This window comes from Sus scrofa, chromosome 4 (genome assembly GCF_054392235.1).
Source record: "Sus scrofa isolate SSC_HxYL_T2T_F1_AM1 chromosome 4, Sscrofa_HxYL_maternal_Yorkshire_Landrace_v2.0, whole genome shotgun sequence".
NCBI lineage: Eukaryota > Metazoa > Chordata > Mammalia > Artiodactyla > Suidae > Sus > Sus scrofa.
Genome location: NC_139386.1, coordinates 46398796 through 46415345, shown reverse-complemented (window position 1 = coordinate 46415345; position 16550 = coordinate 46398796). Strand labels below are relative to the sequence as shown.

The 16550-nt window shown below is 35.2% G+C and overlaps 1 long non-coding RNA gene across 1 annotated transcript; it reads right to left on the bottom strand.

Moving 5' to 3' along the window:
- Positions 1-6633: 6633 nt before the first annotated feature.
- On the bottom strand, positions 6634-13018 carry LOC146403799 (uncharacterized). Its single transcript, XR_014843015.1, has 2 exons — positions 11559-13018; positions 6634-10248 (listed from the first exon to the last, which is right to left on the bottom strand). It is a non-coding gene; the product is annotated as an uncharacterized LOC146403799 (long non-coding RNA).
- Positions 13019-16550: the final 3532 nt, after the last annotated feature.

Sequence of the window (16550 nt, the reverse complement as noted above, 5' to 3'; positions counted from 1 at the left end):
ATTTGTTTTATTCCATAGTGTGTTTATTCTCCAGTTTCCTAGTTTCTACCATTATGGTTAGAAAAGATGCCTGATATTACTTCAATGCCCTTAAATTTATTAAGATTGTTTTGTAGCCAAGATACATGATGTATCTTGGAAAATGTTCCAGGTGCACTTGAGAAGACTGTGCACTTGAGAAGATGTGCACTTGAGAAGACTTTCTTTTGGATAGAATCTTTTGTAAATGTATGCTAAGCCCAATTGGTTTATGTGTCATTTGTTTGGCTGATGTTTCCTTATTGATTTTCTGTTGGATGATTTATGCATTGGTGTAAATAGGAGTATTAAAGTCTCATACCATTATTGTATTACTGTCTATTTCTCCTTTTAGGTCTGTTAATATTTGCTTTATTTATTTATATGCTCATATTTGGGTGCATAAATATTTTAAATGTTATAGTTTCTTGTTGGATTAACACCTTTATTAACCCCTTTATCCTCCTTTTGTCTCTTGTTACAGTGTTTGTTCTAAAGTCTATTTCATCTGATATAAATATAGCCATTACAGATTTCTTTTTGTTTCCATTATATATCTAAATGGAAACTTATATCTAAAGTGTATCTCTTATAGGTGGCATGTAGGTGGGTCTCGTTTTTTAATCTATTCAGCCACACTCTATCTTTTGACTGGAGAATTTAGTACATTTATATTTAAATTAATTTATTGATAGGTATATGCTTTTATTTCCATTTTGTTATTGTTTTCTAGCTGTTTTTGTAGTTCCTTTCTTCTTCTTTTGCTCTCTTCCTTTGTGTTTTGGTGACTTTCTGTGGTGGTATGCTTATAGTCCTTTGTTTTTTATCTTTTGTGTACTTACTGTAGGTTTTTGCTTTGTGGTTAATATGAAGCTTACATATAAAAATTATATATATATATATAAATCAAAGAAAAATAAAATGAAAATACATTGTGAAAAATAATTCTTATACGTATATCAAAGGGTTAAGGTACTGAAATTACATATCAATGTCAAAAAGATAAGCACCATACTAGAAAACTAAGCAAAGAACACAAACAGGAATTCATTCATCTTCTGTCTCTTTCTCCCTCACTCACATATAAATACAATTAATCAATAAACTACCCCATATTTATAAAATATGAAAATTTCTAATGTAAAAGATTTAAGAAAATAAAAATTGAATTATTGAAAGTAAAGCAAAAAAAAAAATAACTTCTAAACCCTAATCACTGTATCATTATATTGAGTTCTATAGTATCCCTTAGTGAATTTATGAAAATATTCAGAAAGTTTCTATTAAATTCCCAAAATAATAAATGTTTTTATTTTCAGTAATCCAAAAAAGGAAAAATCCTCTGGTATAGTATAACTGTAATAAATTATATTCCCTGACATTTGTATCACATATGAAAAGTGAAAAAATGTTTAGAGTCAACATTTAAAAATATTTATTAAACCCAGTGAAGTAGGCAAGTCATATTCTATCTATATAAGGTCATATTAATTTTACTATTTGGTAAGTCATGAAATGTTTGTAATGTGTCTATTCTATGCCCTGTCCTAGGTTTTGGCAATTCAGTGATGAACAAGACAGAGAAGAAAGAAATGCTTCTGAGAGAGTGAGGTTGTTGAAGTAAAATAATTGAGTATACATTAATAGGAATTACTAAGAGTCTATGAAACATTTGATTTCCATATTTCTGCTTTAGCTGCGTCCCAATCAGAACCCTGGTTCTATTCAAGGAAGGAGAAGAAAAGCACTTGTGCCCAGTGACAAAGAAGAGAGACTTTCTCCAGTTGGCCCCCTCTTTCAGTTTGTGCAATGGCAAAAACCATTCAAGTAACCCAATACACAATTGCTACTGATTTTGCTGTTATCATTTGGGACAGTTAGAGCCAAGAACTCTAGCTATGCTTGTTCGTAAATGTGAGAAGGATAGACAACATGAACCTGGGGAAGTGTCAGGGCCAAACTCTATTTAATGAAGCCTCTCCCAAGTGAATGGCAGAGCTAAAATAGAAATCTTTCTGTTAAACGCACTGATCAAGATTCAATTATTTTGACATCAGCACTCTAAAGAGCTCTCTCAAGACAATTTTGCAGGTGTGTACAAAGTACATACCCTAGGAAACTAGAAGCTTCCTTGGAGTGACTATGAATATTCGTGACGTCTTTCTAGAAATCCCCCGACCAAAGTGTGATCAAGATCATCCATTCTATTCTGCTCCTAAGAAGAACAGTTTCCTAGCCACCTACTTAGTCATGCCTACTTAGTTTTGATTTTGATTTCTATTCACCAGTTACTGGGATATCCAAAACAGCCCACCACCCCATCTTCATTACAGAATGTCAAGTCATCTATTTTTATTGAAATTGTGTAACAATATATAAAATATATAAAATCAATCCGCATATGTCTTGTATAGTTCAGAGAGCAGAGTTAAATTTTTTTAAATAAAAACGTTTTGTGAAAGAATACTTAATTAGCCTCAAACTAATTATATTTCTTAAGAAAACACTCATTTTAATTCCCCATAATGATTACACTGATAGTGAATTGAAAGTGAAAGTAGTTTTCTCCCTCTTATACATATAATAAGGCAAATAGTTACTTGTTTGTTAACCCTAGGAAGTTTCTAATGAGCCCCAAGAGAAACAACAATTCCCAAGTTCTTATAAGGAGTGAGCCTACTGCATGTGCAAATTTAAAACAAGATTTAAAGCTCATCCATTTTCAGCTACTATTGTGACGGGGGTAACTCTGGAAGGAAAGAATGGTCAGTCCACATAACCTGATGGAAAATTATAATAGAGAGAGAGGAGCTTACAAACTCAGCACTAGGGCATACTTTTCTCTTGTATAAACATGCAGAACCTATCTACTTTCATTTTAGAAGTTTGGGACAGGTAAACAATTATTTAAATTTTTTACATCGTAATTGTTCTACTTAGCTGCTTTCCTCTTTTAACTCATCTGTAAATGTTGGAGGTCATCTGGGTTTAATTTATGGACTTTAATGTCTGCTCTTTCTCTGCAGGTGATCTCATTTAACTCAAGGCTTTTTCATGCCAATAACTGCTAAATTTATATCTCTTTCCCAGACTTCTACTCAAAGTTCTAGACCTATATAACAACTGCCTATAAATACTAGGTTTTTTTTAAATTATAACGTGTCTAAAATGGAACTCATGAATTTCTTCCCAAACCTGTTATCCTCTCCATTTTCCTTTCTACAATAAATGTCTAGCCTCCACTCAGTTGATAAAGACAGACACAAAAAAATTATATCTAATAACCCTTTTTTTCTTATCTCCCATATCCAATTCACTTAAATCTACCTTGAATCTATCATTGCTTGCCAAATCTGCTGGCCCACTCTTTCTTATCTGGAAAACTCAATAGCATTCCAATGCTGCTCCGGACTCTTTCTTGGCCTCTTCCAATCCATACTTCATTTTCCACCAGATTTACTTTTTAAAACATAAGAATTCTAAATTTACAGGAAATTTTCAGGTATAGTGCAAAGACAAATGTGTTCCTGAACTGTTTCAGGTGTGATGATACATTCGTAATTCCTAAATTCTTCAGCAAGTATTTCCTCTTAAGTATTTCTAACATTGACACTGTTATTACCATTTAGTGAAAATATTCCAATTATCTTAGTAATGTCCTTTGTGACTAAGAGATTCATACAGTATCACATATTACATTTAGTTATCTTGTCTCTTTAGATTCTTTCAACCTGGAATAGTTTTCTAGTATTTTACTGTCAAAATCTTGATACTTTTGAGGATTACAGGTCAATTATTTTGTACAAGATACCTCAGTGGTGGTCGATTAGTGTTTCCTCATGAAGAGATTCAGATTGTGCATTTTTGGCATAAATATCACAGAAATGATACTTTTTTCCCTCTCATTGCGTGTGAGATTGTGTCAATTCAAATCTTCCAAGAAACAGATGCCAAGTTAAATTAAACACAAAAGAAGACTTACTGGGAGAAATATCTGTGAAGAATAAAGGGAAAGAAGCAAGAATTGGCAGAGTCTTTACACTAGTATTTGAGACAAACACCTATGAAAGGAGAGATGGAAGGAAGAACCCGGACTGCAGGGCATTTCTAAGAAAACCTCTAGGCAGACTGATGGGATGTCCTCAAGAAAATGTTTCCTGTTAGAGGCATCCCATATCGGGCACAATTGGCTAGGAGCAGCCTAGAAGTGGACCTCAGCATTCATAGAGATGGTAGCTGAAAGTGTCAGCCAGCGTGTTCTCTTGAAGATCTCAGGGGGGCACTTCCATGGCCACCACATAGGGGGTGTATTTCTATGACATGCACTTGATTAAAGGTTATGTCAGCCAGATTTCTACACTTTACGTATGGCAATTGCTGTATGGTGATTTTCTATCCTATCTTCTAGATTTATTAGTTGGTATTCTGCTATGAAATTGAGTTTTTTCTCTTTTCACATTTATTAGTTTTTTTCAGAATTGATTTATATATTCCTATTTCATTAATGGGTTATGACTTCCTTTTCATCATTATTTATGTTGGTGCTCAAATTGTCCCAGATTTGGCCAGCAGGAGTCCTTTCAACTGGCTCCTGGTTTGTTTGTCCGTTTGTTTGTTTGAGGTGACTTTCTTTTCTTTAGCACAAAAAGACAGCTCCCGGATCAGTTGTATTTTCCTTGTCCCAGCTAGGATTATCCATTTGTCCAAGGAACTCTGGTCCCTTCTAGTAGAGAATGGTATTTTGAAACCAAGATCTGGGTACTAGTTATTGTTATTGGAATACCATTGCTCCCAGACCCTCTCAGTGAACAGAGATAGACAAAAGATCTCTATGCATATACAGTATATGTATATATACATACTTATATATAAATATGTTTATATCTATATTTTCATATAGATTAGACTTGAGTGCTAATCCAATGCCAAAGGGTTCATTCTAGTTTTTCTGCTTTCCATATTTGTAACTCCTTCCTATTACAGTGAGAAACGTGGTTTCCATTATACAGTGTGTTTATTTCTAGTTTCCATGTATAAAACTTATCTCATGACTTCATTAGGTCACCAGACTTTATGCTCCTTCCTTGAGCAACCCCAGGCCTTCCTCTGGGACACTGTTGCACCCCACCTCAAAATACTTTATTGACACCACATCTTTGAAACAAGTTATTGTCATCAGTGGAATTCTCCAATCAATCTTACCAAAACTGAATTTAGTAAAATGGTATATAACTTAAGAAATATAAAATAAAAATACAAGGGGAAAATAACAGAGAATGAAAATGCCAGATAAGCAGAGAAAACAAAAGATATTGACTTATTTAATCATTTAGTGGTTAATTATATAGCACATACCATGTGGCAGGTGCTGCTTTAAGAGCAGGATATGCACCAGTGAAAAGATATACACATAAATTGATGAATAATAGAAGTCCTAAATAAAGAATTCATATAAAACCATAATCACTGATAAGGGATACAACTGAAGATGCCTTTCGATATATTGAGAAATAGGATTCGAGTTAAAAGAACTCATCCTATCACAGAAGAAGAAGAAAATCAACAAAAAGAAACCAAGATCAAACATGTCTTGGGAAAATTTTAAATGTCAAGGATGGATCACTGACTTTAACTATAAAGCTATAAAACTTTTAGAAAAAAATAGAAGAAATGATTGCTAGATGCAACATCCTCGATGTATATCCAGAGTTATCCTGAGTGGAAAAAGCCAAAGGTTACATCCTGTATGATTCCATTTTCATGACATTCTTGAAATAACAAAATTATAGAAATGAAGAACAGATTAGTGGTCTCCAGGGATAGAGGAGGAGGTGGGAGGAGGGAAATAAGTGGGGCTATAAAAGGACAAAATACAGGAGTCCTTCCTCGTGGTGATGGAAAATTTGTTTCTTGACTCTATCAGTGTCAATATCCTGGTTGTGCTATCATACTTTAGTTCATAAGATTTATCACTGGAAGAAACTGGTAAAGAATACACAAGATGCCTTTGTTATTTCTTACAACTGCATGTGAATTGAATTTATAATTAAAATAAAAAGTTGAATTAAAAGCTAAAAGCATGTAAAAATTAGGCTGTTTAAACTAGCTATCATGTGTGTGAAAGTACAGAAAAAAAATCATTTTAGGCCTTAATATTTATTACCTGAAAAAGTATGTTTCCTGTAATGACCTCTAGAAAATTCAAGAGAACCTGGAGACAGGAATAAAGAGATCCCAAATAGAGGAAGTTTAGTATTTAGGATAAGTATTATGAAGTTCAGACATGAGTAAAAAACTTCGTGATAACTAGAAACTTCTCTAATTACCACAACAAGATTATGAATACTCCAGAAAGACAAGGGGATATGATGTTACTACCAATGATGAGTACTGAAACATTAATTAAAATAAAACAAACTAATGACAAAAAACTTCCCTGTATGACTAATGATGAAGAATGAGGGAATAGAGAACATCACTAAAGAGCATAAAATTATTTTTCTCTCTTTAAAAGGAAAAAAGTATAGAATGCTTGATTAGACAGTTATAAATTGATAATGGTAGTATTATGAAGGTTTGCGAATTGCTTTAACTCATTAATAAACAGCATTGAAATAGAATATATACTTTCAAACTTTATTAAAATATTAATGTAAATAGAATGCACATCATATAGGTAACATCACAATGGAAAAAGGAAAAGGGAGAACTATAAATTTTTAAATTACAAAGTAAAATGACTACAAAACATGAAAATGGCATAAATTAGTCATTCAAAATAGAATCTTGAATAAAAATAAAAATATGAAATATTTAAAATAGACAAGTAGAAAGGTTTTTAAATGTAACCTAGAAATTAATTTAGAAAATGATGATTTCTCTACAGTTTGGCCTCCAAATAGAACCACAGCAGGCCTTTTTGTTTTTAACTTCAAAATGAGACAGTATGATTGTACAGGTCATCTTGTTTCCAAAATATATTGCATAGAGAAAAAACATTAAGGATAGTTATAGTTTATTAGGTATGTCTCCACTTTTTCATCAGTTAGATAAACACATACAAACATACTTATGTACATATTTGTATATAAAGAGAAAAAACTCCAAAAGGCTTTACACTAAACTGTTAGCTATGAATTATATATACCTGTTAAAAAGATATGAGTGTTAGGAGTTCCCGTCGTGGTGCAATGGAAAAGAATCATGAATATGAGGGTTCGATCCCTGGTCTCCCCCAGTGGGCTAAGGATCCCATGTTGCCATAAGCTGTGGTGTAGGTCGAAGACGCAGCTCAGATCTGATGTTGCTGTGCTGTTGGCCAGCAGCTGTAGCTCTGATTCGACCCCTTGCTGGGAACCTCCATGTGCCATGAGCACAGCCATAAAAAGCAAACAAACAAAATATTACGAATGTTAAAATAATAGTTAAAATAACCAAAACTACTAACTAGGTCTAAAAAAAAAATAACATTAAATAAAGTGGGATATAAAACATAATGAACATACATTTCTGCATTAAGCAATATGTATAGGATAACAAATTAAACATTTTAGGGAGGTGGAATTAGGGTTGGATTATTTTTAGAAATTAAAAATTTATCACTGCTTGTTAATTTCTTGGGATAGCACCTTGTAATTCAAGTTTTTCCACTTCAAATCTTAATTCACATTTTATTTTTTCAAAAGACAGCTTGTTTTCACACTGCTATTGTTATCATGCTCTTTACATAGTATATTCTTATGTGTCCATGGGTCTGATTCTACACTTTCTCTTCTGTTCTATTAATCTAACTATTTCTTCTGATTTTGATGCCTTAATATATAATTTTTTTGCACAGAAATCCATCCTTTGTTACTTTTTTCCCCACAAAACTTTCCTGGACATTTCACACATTTATTATTGCAGTTGATCTGTACATCTTTTTGTTAAATGAAAAATCAAGAACAATGCTTTTGAATAATTATTGCATATGGAGAGTAAATTGACAGGATAATTTGAGGGAATTCAACATGTAATTTAACAATGGAATGAAGTGACTCTCACATTACAAGAATAGTACAGTTCCATTGACTCATTCCCAGCTAACAGGTAAAAGTTTATATCTATTACAATCCATATAAGAAAAATAACAATATCCTGTTTCTTTTGTTTTAACTTTGAAGGATGAAATGGAAGACAAAGTCATAATGAGAAAAGTGTTCCTAATTTGATTATAAAATTTAAAAATGCTTTATTAATTTTGACTTTTAGTTAAATCAACATGAAGTTTTCCACTTATCTTTCAGAAGTATCAAAGCAAGAAACTCAGGGTACTCATGTGATACTGAATGGTAGAAACAGCTGAATCTAAATAGGCTAATCTTAACTTAGGAGCAAAGAATAATTCTGACATCCAACAGAGACATCATTTTAAATTATTTGGTCTCTTATACCTCAGTGAGACTATTAGGGCTTTTTGCCCCTTGAGCCTCTATACAGTGTGCTGTCAGAAATGGTAATTAAGCCTATCACTGAAAAAAGGGGGAATAGTAAGGGAAAAAATTATCATTTCTTAAATGTCTGTTGTGGGATAAATACTTTGTATTTACCTTTTTTTGTGGGGGAGAATACAGTACAAAAGTTGAACTGGAAGGCAACTAAAGTTCACTTTCCTCCCTTCAGTTAACTCATTTAAATACATAATTCAGAACTTTAGGTTAAATGATTTGTTAGTTTCTATAAAATTTCAACTTTTCTGTATAACTAAAATTGTTACTGTTGATCAATTTGAATAAATCCCATTTTAGTTCTAATTTTGTAAGTACAAAAGTTCCATAAACTAAGTCTGAAAAGTTCAGTTGATAATACCTACTCCTATATTTAGTGCACATATTTAGCCCTGAAAGCATTTTATAACCATATGCATCTCTAGAACTTCATCATTTTTTAAGCTTGGGACTAATGCTTGAGCAGAAATGATCTTATAACAAATCTGATGCCCTACTTATACATCTGGGAGATATCATAATGCTTTCAACTGTTATTTTGGAATAATTTTCCTTTTCTTTTCAATTACTTTTTATGAATTTCTCTGTATTTCTATAAAAAAATTGCTTCTTTTGTTATGTGGGGATTATATCTACTTTGACATACAAAATACATTTTTCTGAGTGTCGCTTAAGTGTCCTAAAATTCATTTTTCTTGATCTCAATGGCAAATAAGGGATTAAGGAGTTCCCATAGTGGCTCAGTGGTTAATAAACCCGACTAGGAACCATGAGGGTGTGGGTTCGATCCCTGGCCTTGCTCAGTGGGTTAAGGATCCAGTGTTGCCATGAGCTGTGGTGTAGGTTGTAGACGTGGCTCGGATCTGGCATTGCTATGGCTGTGGTGCAGGCCAGCAGCTGTAGCTCCAATTGGAGCCCTAGCCTGGGAACCTCCATATGCCGTGGGTGTGGCCCTAAAAAGACAAAAGACAAAAAATAAATAAATAAATAAAACTAAGGGATTGGAATATGTTTTTCCATACATTTCTAACTATTTTGATAACTATTTGTTATCATTATATGTTCAATTTTCTAGGACTTGATATGTTCAAAGTGAGTTGAAAATTCAGCCTTAATCAAGTTCTATCAAGTTTAAGTGAATATGTAAAAGTTTCACTTAAACAGGGTGATGGGCCCTGGGCCTTGTGCTCTGAAGCCTCTCATATGCACCAAGGCAACAAAGGCTGGATGCTCTTGTGTCACTTTTATGTAGGCTTCCCAACTGCTATACAGTGGACTAGTAATAGAAGGCAGAGGATGGGGGAATAAGATGCTCTGTTGCTAACTTTCTCTGATCCTATGTCCTACTTTCAAAATCAGAAGGCAGAACTAGATAAATCTTCATTCCTTCCAGCTTTTTAAAAACATGTTTTTTTTGCTTTTTTTTCAATTTGAGCAAACTAATTTAAAATAAATTTCCCTGGAGTATAAACGTTGACAGTAGAGGACACCATATGAGTTTTCACCAAACCCTGCAGTTCTCATGGTATGTGCTTGATCCTATAAACTTTTTGAAGTTTTTATTTCAGACACTGAAGAAAAAGAATGTTAAGGAATTATCCTAAAGTTAATTAGAATTGGAATTACATTTAGCTATAGATACAAATTAGATATTTTTTCTATAGAGCCATGATTCTGCTCAAGAAGGACACAGGTTCGATCCCTGGTCTCACTCATTGGGTTAATGATCCAGCATTGCCGTGAGCTGTGGTGTAGGTCACAGACCTGGCTAAAATCTGGTGTTGCTGTGGCTGCGGTGTAGGCCAGCAGCTACAACTCTGATTTGACCCCTATTCCTGGGAACCTCCACATGCTGCAGGTGTGGCCCTAAAAAATAAAATAAATAAAATAAAATAAAATTTTAAATGACATAGTTATGTAAAAACAATTTTAGAATAAAGGGCAAAGAAATGCAAATCTCTTTGAAAAGCAGGTCCCTTTCTAATTAATTTTAATGTTAGTTGTAATCTTCCATGCTTCCACTGCCAAGTTTATTGAATGGTCTACATTTGCAGTCTCCATTTCATTCACACATAAATACACCTGGACATGACTTACACACCCACTACTTGCTTGCAATAACTGCCGCCAAGCTACTAATGATTGTCAAACCCCACAAACACTGTTTTTAGTATTTAACAGTCTCCTATTTTCTCAAAGCCTTTCTCCTTACATTGCTTATGACACTGCCTCACTTAGCTGCTCTTCTCTTTGGTTGCTCTTTTTTTTTTTTTCTTCTGTTTTTCTAGGGCCACACCCATGGCATATGGAGGTTCCCAGGCTAGGGGTCTAATCAGAGCTGTAGCCGCTGGCCTATACTAGAGACACAGCAACAAGGGGATCACCACAGCTCAAAGCAATGCCGGATCCTTAACCCAACTGATCAAGGCCAGAGATTGAACCTGCAACTTCATGGTTCCTAGTTGGATTTGTTAACCACTGAGCCACGACAGGAACTCCGTGGCTGCTCTTTATTAATCTCCTCATGCCTGGTCCTATTACCAGTCACCATCCTACTCACTTTGCACAAATCCACACCAAAAGCTTCAAATACCATCTATGTGTGTTGATAATATCCAAACCTTTGTTTTCAGTCCATATCTCTTATCCATTAAGCAGTGTCTCTTGATCTCCATGCCTCATAGACATTTCAAACTCAGTGTCATCTCCCCCACCCCCAAACTTCTCATACATATATCACACCCACAGCAGAACCTGAGAAGCCATCACAGCTTCTCCCCTTTTTGGCACCTTCATCCTACGCTCACCCAATTTATTTCTGTACCTCTCAAATATAACCCTTTCCGATTTTTATTATGTCTTTTTTGTGGCCTTCATCATTTCTCCCCTGATTAGCTTTTAGAGTGGTAGTCTTAACTTTCCAAACACCTGCGGCATATGGAAGTTCCCAGGCTAGGAGTCAAACTGGAACTGCAGCTGCCAGCCTATACCATGGTAACAGCAATGCAGGATCCAAGCAATGTCTATGACCTACACCACAGCTCACAACAATGCTGGATCCTTAACCCATTGAGTGAAGCCAGAGATTGAACGTGCAACCTCATGGTTACTAGTAGGATTCGTTTCCACTGCGCCACAACAGGAACTCCTGCTCCCATCTTCTGAGTGTGATTTAAAATGGACTTAATTAGCACTTCAGTATATCCTCATCCATAAAGTCCTAACTTCTTAATACACTATATAAATCTATTCATATATGTGTGTACATAACACATAAAATGTCATATATTTAATTCTCCAAACTTAATTCAACATTCCCTACTCACCCTCTGTATTCCAGTTGTAGTTAACTATCTTCCAAGCCCTCCCGTGCTTTTGTCTTTACAATCTCCTTCCTTCTCTTCCTTGGGACAATTTGCACTTATCCTCCCAAATTCAATTCAGTTATCACTAACTGTGGAATACTTTCCTACCCTGATTTACCTCTGTCATCCCCCGGTCCCCTTTGTCTCTGCTGCAACTCCTGATTCAAATTTAGCCTTCTGCTTCTATAGTATAAACCTTTATCATGGATCTGATCACATTTTATTGCAATTGTTCCTTTACTCTTCTACCTTTCCCACTAAACAAGAGTTCCCTTAACTCTAAAACCTAGCAGAGTGTCTGATATATAGTTAATTGTCTTTAAATATTTTTTGAATAAATGACTGACATTAAAAATTCAGAAATTCGGAGTTCCCATCCTGACTCAGTAGAATCCAATTAGTATCCATGAGGTTGCAGGTTTGATCCCTGGCCTTACTCAGTGGGTTAAGGACCCAGAGTTGCCATGAGCTGTGGTATAGTCTGTAGGCCGGCAGCTGTAGCTCCAATTCGACCCCTAGCCTGGGAACCTCCATGTGCTGCAGGTGCAGCCCTAAAAAGACCAAAGACCAAAAGAAAAAAAAATTCAGAAATTCAAATCTTACTTTCTAATAATATGAGGCGTGAACTTTGCTTAAAAAAGAACAATTTTGGCATCACAAATTGTAGTAATGCAATAAGCTCAAAATCAACTATTTATAAAGGAATATTGGATAAATTCACAAGTTATAAATTCAAACAAGTCTAAGTTGTATGTTGGCTTAAAAAATTTAAAAAGCTGCTGGTAAAGAAAGTAGTCCACTGGGGGAAAACTTATTAGACTGAAAACTCTTAGTTTTCCAAAAACCAACCAACCAACCAAAACCAACCCTCAAATAGCAAAAAGTAGGATAAATTACAGGGGTTTTTTGGGGGTAAAATTTGTTTTCTTAGCATTTAGAAAGCGGCTAGCCTCACAGACATGAACAGAGTATATGAGGTATAAAGGAAGAGTAGAGACACAACTATACTGATATAACAATTGAAACTATGTACATATTAAGGAAAGATATAAATTCCTATCTGCACAAACTTCACCTTTCACCTTGATGTTTCTTGGGTCTTTTTTGGTTAGAGATCCCTTTGCATATCATGCACTTTATAGCCCTTACCTGCAAAAACAAAACAAAACAAAACAAGCTAAAATAATAAGTCTTCTTTAGAAAACCTCTCCATACAACATTGTAAATCAACTATACTTAAATAAAATAGATTAAAAAAACCCCCACAAAACTCCAATCTCTACCCAAATTCAGTGATCTAAGCACTACTTTCACTACTCAGTATGTACTTAAACTTTTTCACTGCTATTTTACCCTGTACATATTGTATAGTAGTTATTTTGTGTATATGTTGTCTCTCCAACATCATTGTGTGCTCCATAAAGATAGAAGCCCAGTAAGAAGTTTAATACTTCCCCCTTATCTGGCCCATAAACAACCAACTCAAAGTAGTAAGACAAATATACATGCAAATGCCCAAAGTGCTTCTCAGCTCCTAAAAGTTTGTTTTTTTTGGTAATAACTAATGCTTAATGTGTCCTTACTACTTACCAGGTATTATGCTCAGCCATTACCCCATTTTAATCTCTTTAATTCTTAAAATTACCCCACGAGGTAGGCTATCAACCAGGAGAGGAAACTGAAGCAGAAAAGTTAAGAAACTTCTTAATGTTTCAAGGTCATCACAAATCCAAGAAGGGTGATGCTGGGATTTGACCAGTGGCAGTTGGCCTTGAGAGCTTGCCCTTTAATACTGTACTATATTATTTCAAGTACTTGAACAGAATGGCTATCAATTGAGATGATTTTATAAGAGGATGACTTCTACCATGACAAAGAAAGGAATATAGGTTCATTTCACCTATTTCTAAAAAAAGTAGTGCAGTTTTTTCCCCTTTCCTTTTGGCTTTATTACCGTCATTCCCTTTCTCCTCTTCATTCCATCCCCATTATTCCCCACCACCTCTCGCTAGCTCTCCACCACCACCAAAGTAATCCATCTTAAACTAGTGGGGTTTTTTTTTCCAGATTTTTCTAATTTAATCCAATATGGGGAGATGTATCTATTTACATGCATACAAATTCATGTACAGAAGGTCACATACAGAAACTCATGCATAGAAAATGGAGATATGACATTTTCTCCAAAATGTAGTATTTTTAGTTTTCTGCATCTCATTTCTTTCACAAAACAATACTTCCTGGAAACCCATCTAGTTTACTGGTATACATCTAGTTCTTCTTTCCTAAGGAAGTGGCTATTCAATCTACCATGGTATGGATGGAACATAATTTATTCAGCCATTCTCTATGAACCATGTTTACTTTGTTCCCAGTTGTTTGGCACTGGGAACAATGCTGCAATTAATATCAGAAGTGCCAGGGGTGGAATGTGAATAGACATGCTGTGAATTCCCTTGAGGAAGTTTGCAGGAAGCTTCTCTGTATATGGTCTTCCTGGATTCTCTCCTCTTCAGGCAGCAGGGAACATTCAGGTCATTCAGCTCCTTCTCATTAGTCTTTCTGAGGTCAGAGAGAACTGACATATTTTGATAGAGCAGCTATTGAACTTCTGTTCAGAAACCCATAGATTCCAAAGCTAAAGTCTCCCCCAAATCTGCAGTTCTCTAGTCTTTCCTCCCAGCATTTGCCAGCCCATGTAGGAGAAACCCCTGCACTGGTTTTCACTACCAAGACCCCTACAAACTCATAAAAGTTGACCATAGCATCCAAATGGAGGGAAGGAAAGACACTCTCAGGTTCAATGTTATCAGAATCTGTTATTAGACCATCTAACAACTTAATGCAATTCTATGAAACCTATCTAGAACATTGATTCCAAGCAAAGCTGTCCTATTACATAAAATAGAACTGTGATGACACAAAACCAGTTAGTTGAAAATCGGAAGAACAAACTGAAAAAACTTAGTGGAAAACTACTCAGTTCCCTGTCCTCCCAGCTGTGGTCCACTTGAATGCAGGACTATAAGAGATAACGAGTATGAAATAGGCCAAGCATCAAAACATTTCCACAGAAAAATGGATTTATAACTAACAAAGAATCAAAGAATTTCCTTTTGGTTTTTATTACTTTATGCCAGTTATGAGTTCTATACATCCTAGGATAAATATATTAAACATACCACTATGGAGTTCCTGCTGTGGCACAGTAGGTTAAGAATCTGACTGCAGTGGCTTTGGTCGCTATGGAGGCATGGGATTAATCCCTGGCTCAGAGCAGTGGGTTAAAGGATCTGTCATTGCTATAGATGGAGCATAGGTCACAGCTGTGGCTCAGATTCAATCCCTGGCCTGGGAATTCCATATGCCATGGGTGCAGCCATAAAACAACAACAAAACAAATAAAACCTACCACTTTAGCTGTATACCTATTTTAAGAATTTTGTAATTTTTGGAGTTCCCGTCGTTGGCGCAGTGGTTAACAAATCTGACTAGGAACCATGAGGTTTCGGGTTCAATCCCTGGCCTTGCTCAGTGGGTTAAGGATCTGGAGTTGCCATGAGCTGTGGTGTAGGTTGCAGATGTGGCTCCGATCTGGCGTTGCTGTGGCTCAGGCGTAGGCTGGTGGCTACAGCTTCGATTAGACCCCTAGCCTGGGAATCTCCATATGCCACAGGAAGCGGCCCTAGAAAAGGCAAACAAAACAAAAAAACTTCGCAATTTTCAAATTATTCTTTTTTTGGTTCAGTGCATATTTTGCTGACTCTTTTCTATTTAACTTTGAGAATATTTTGCTATTAAAAATAGCATTTCAACCAGTAGATTACCCTATAAAATATTAGATATTTTTAAGACAGTAATATCAATCAGTGTAAGAAACTTTGTTGAAACACGACAAGATGATTAAATATAAATTTACTATACACATGTACCTTATTTTAACACTATCACAATATAAAGTTTTCCCTAAAATTGTTCAATATTTAACTCACAATATTATTAACATACGTTTCCCCCACATTCTGAGTGCTGATAGATACCCTCAACCAAGGGGGGTAAGTATGGAAGAAAGTACTATACAGTCTTGGGTAATGAACACACACACTGCCAACATTCCAATGAGTTTATCCAATGAGTTTTCCACTGCGATACCCCAGTTGAAAGCAGTATGCAGCATGCGATGTCCCCTCTTTGGCCTACTTTGTGTTCTAGCAAACCATTTTCACCTAAAATGTCTAGAAAAAATAGACAGGCAACAGTATGTGATCTGCTACAAATAAACAAGGACAAGTGTTTTTCTAAGTACTAAGATGAAAGCTTTATGGCAACTGGAATGGGCTCTCCAGGAAACAGTTATGGAAACGGGATAGAAATCAAGAAAAAATTAGATTGGTAAAAGTCTTTCAATATTATGAAAGGCATCATAAACATTACTCTAACCTGGGACAAATAAGTAACAAATAAGTAGCCATAACTTTAGGGTGTTAGAAAAAAACACATGGAAGATCAAGTTCCAACATAAGACACCAGAATTTCTGATGTCTTTCACAGAAAGACAGGGCCTCTGCTATAACTATAACAACCTGCACTGAGGGTCAATTACCAGCATTCCTGGATTTAGGAGCATGTTCTCCTTTCCTCCTGAATAGCCCCCTCCTCTGGCACATATCTCCATATCCAT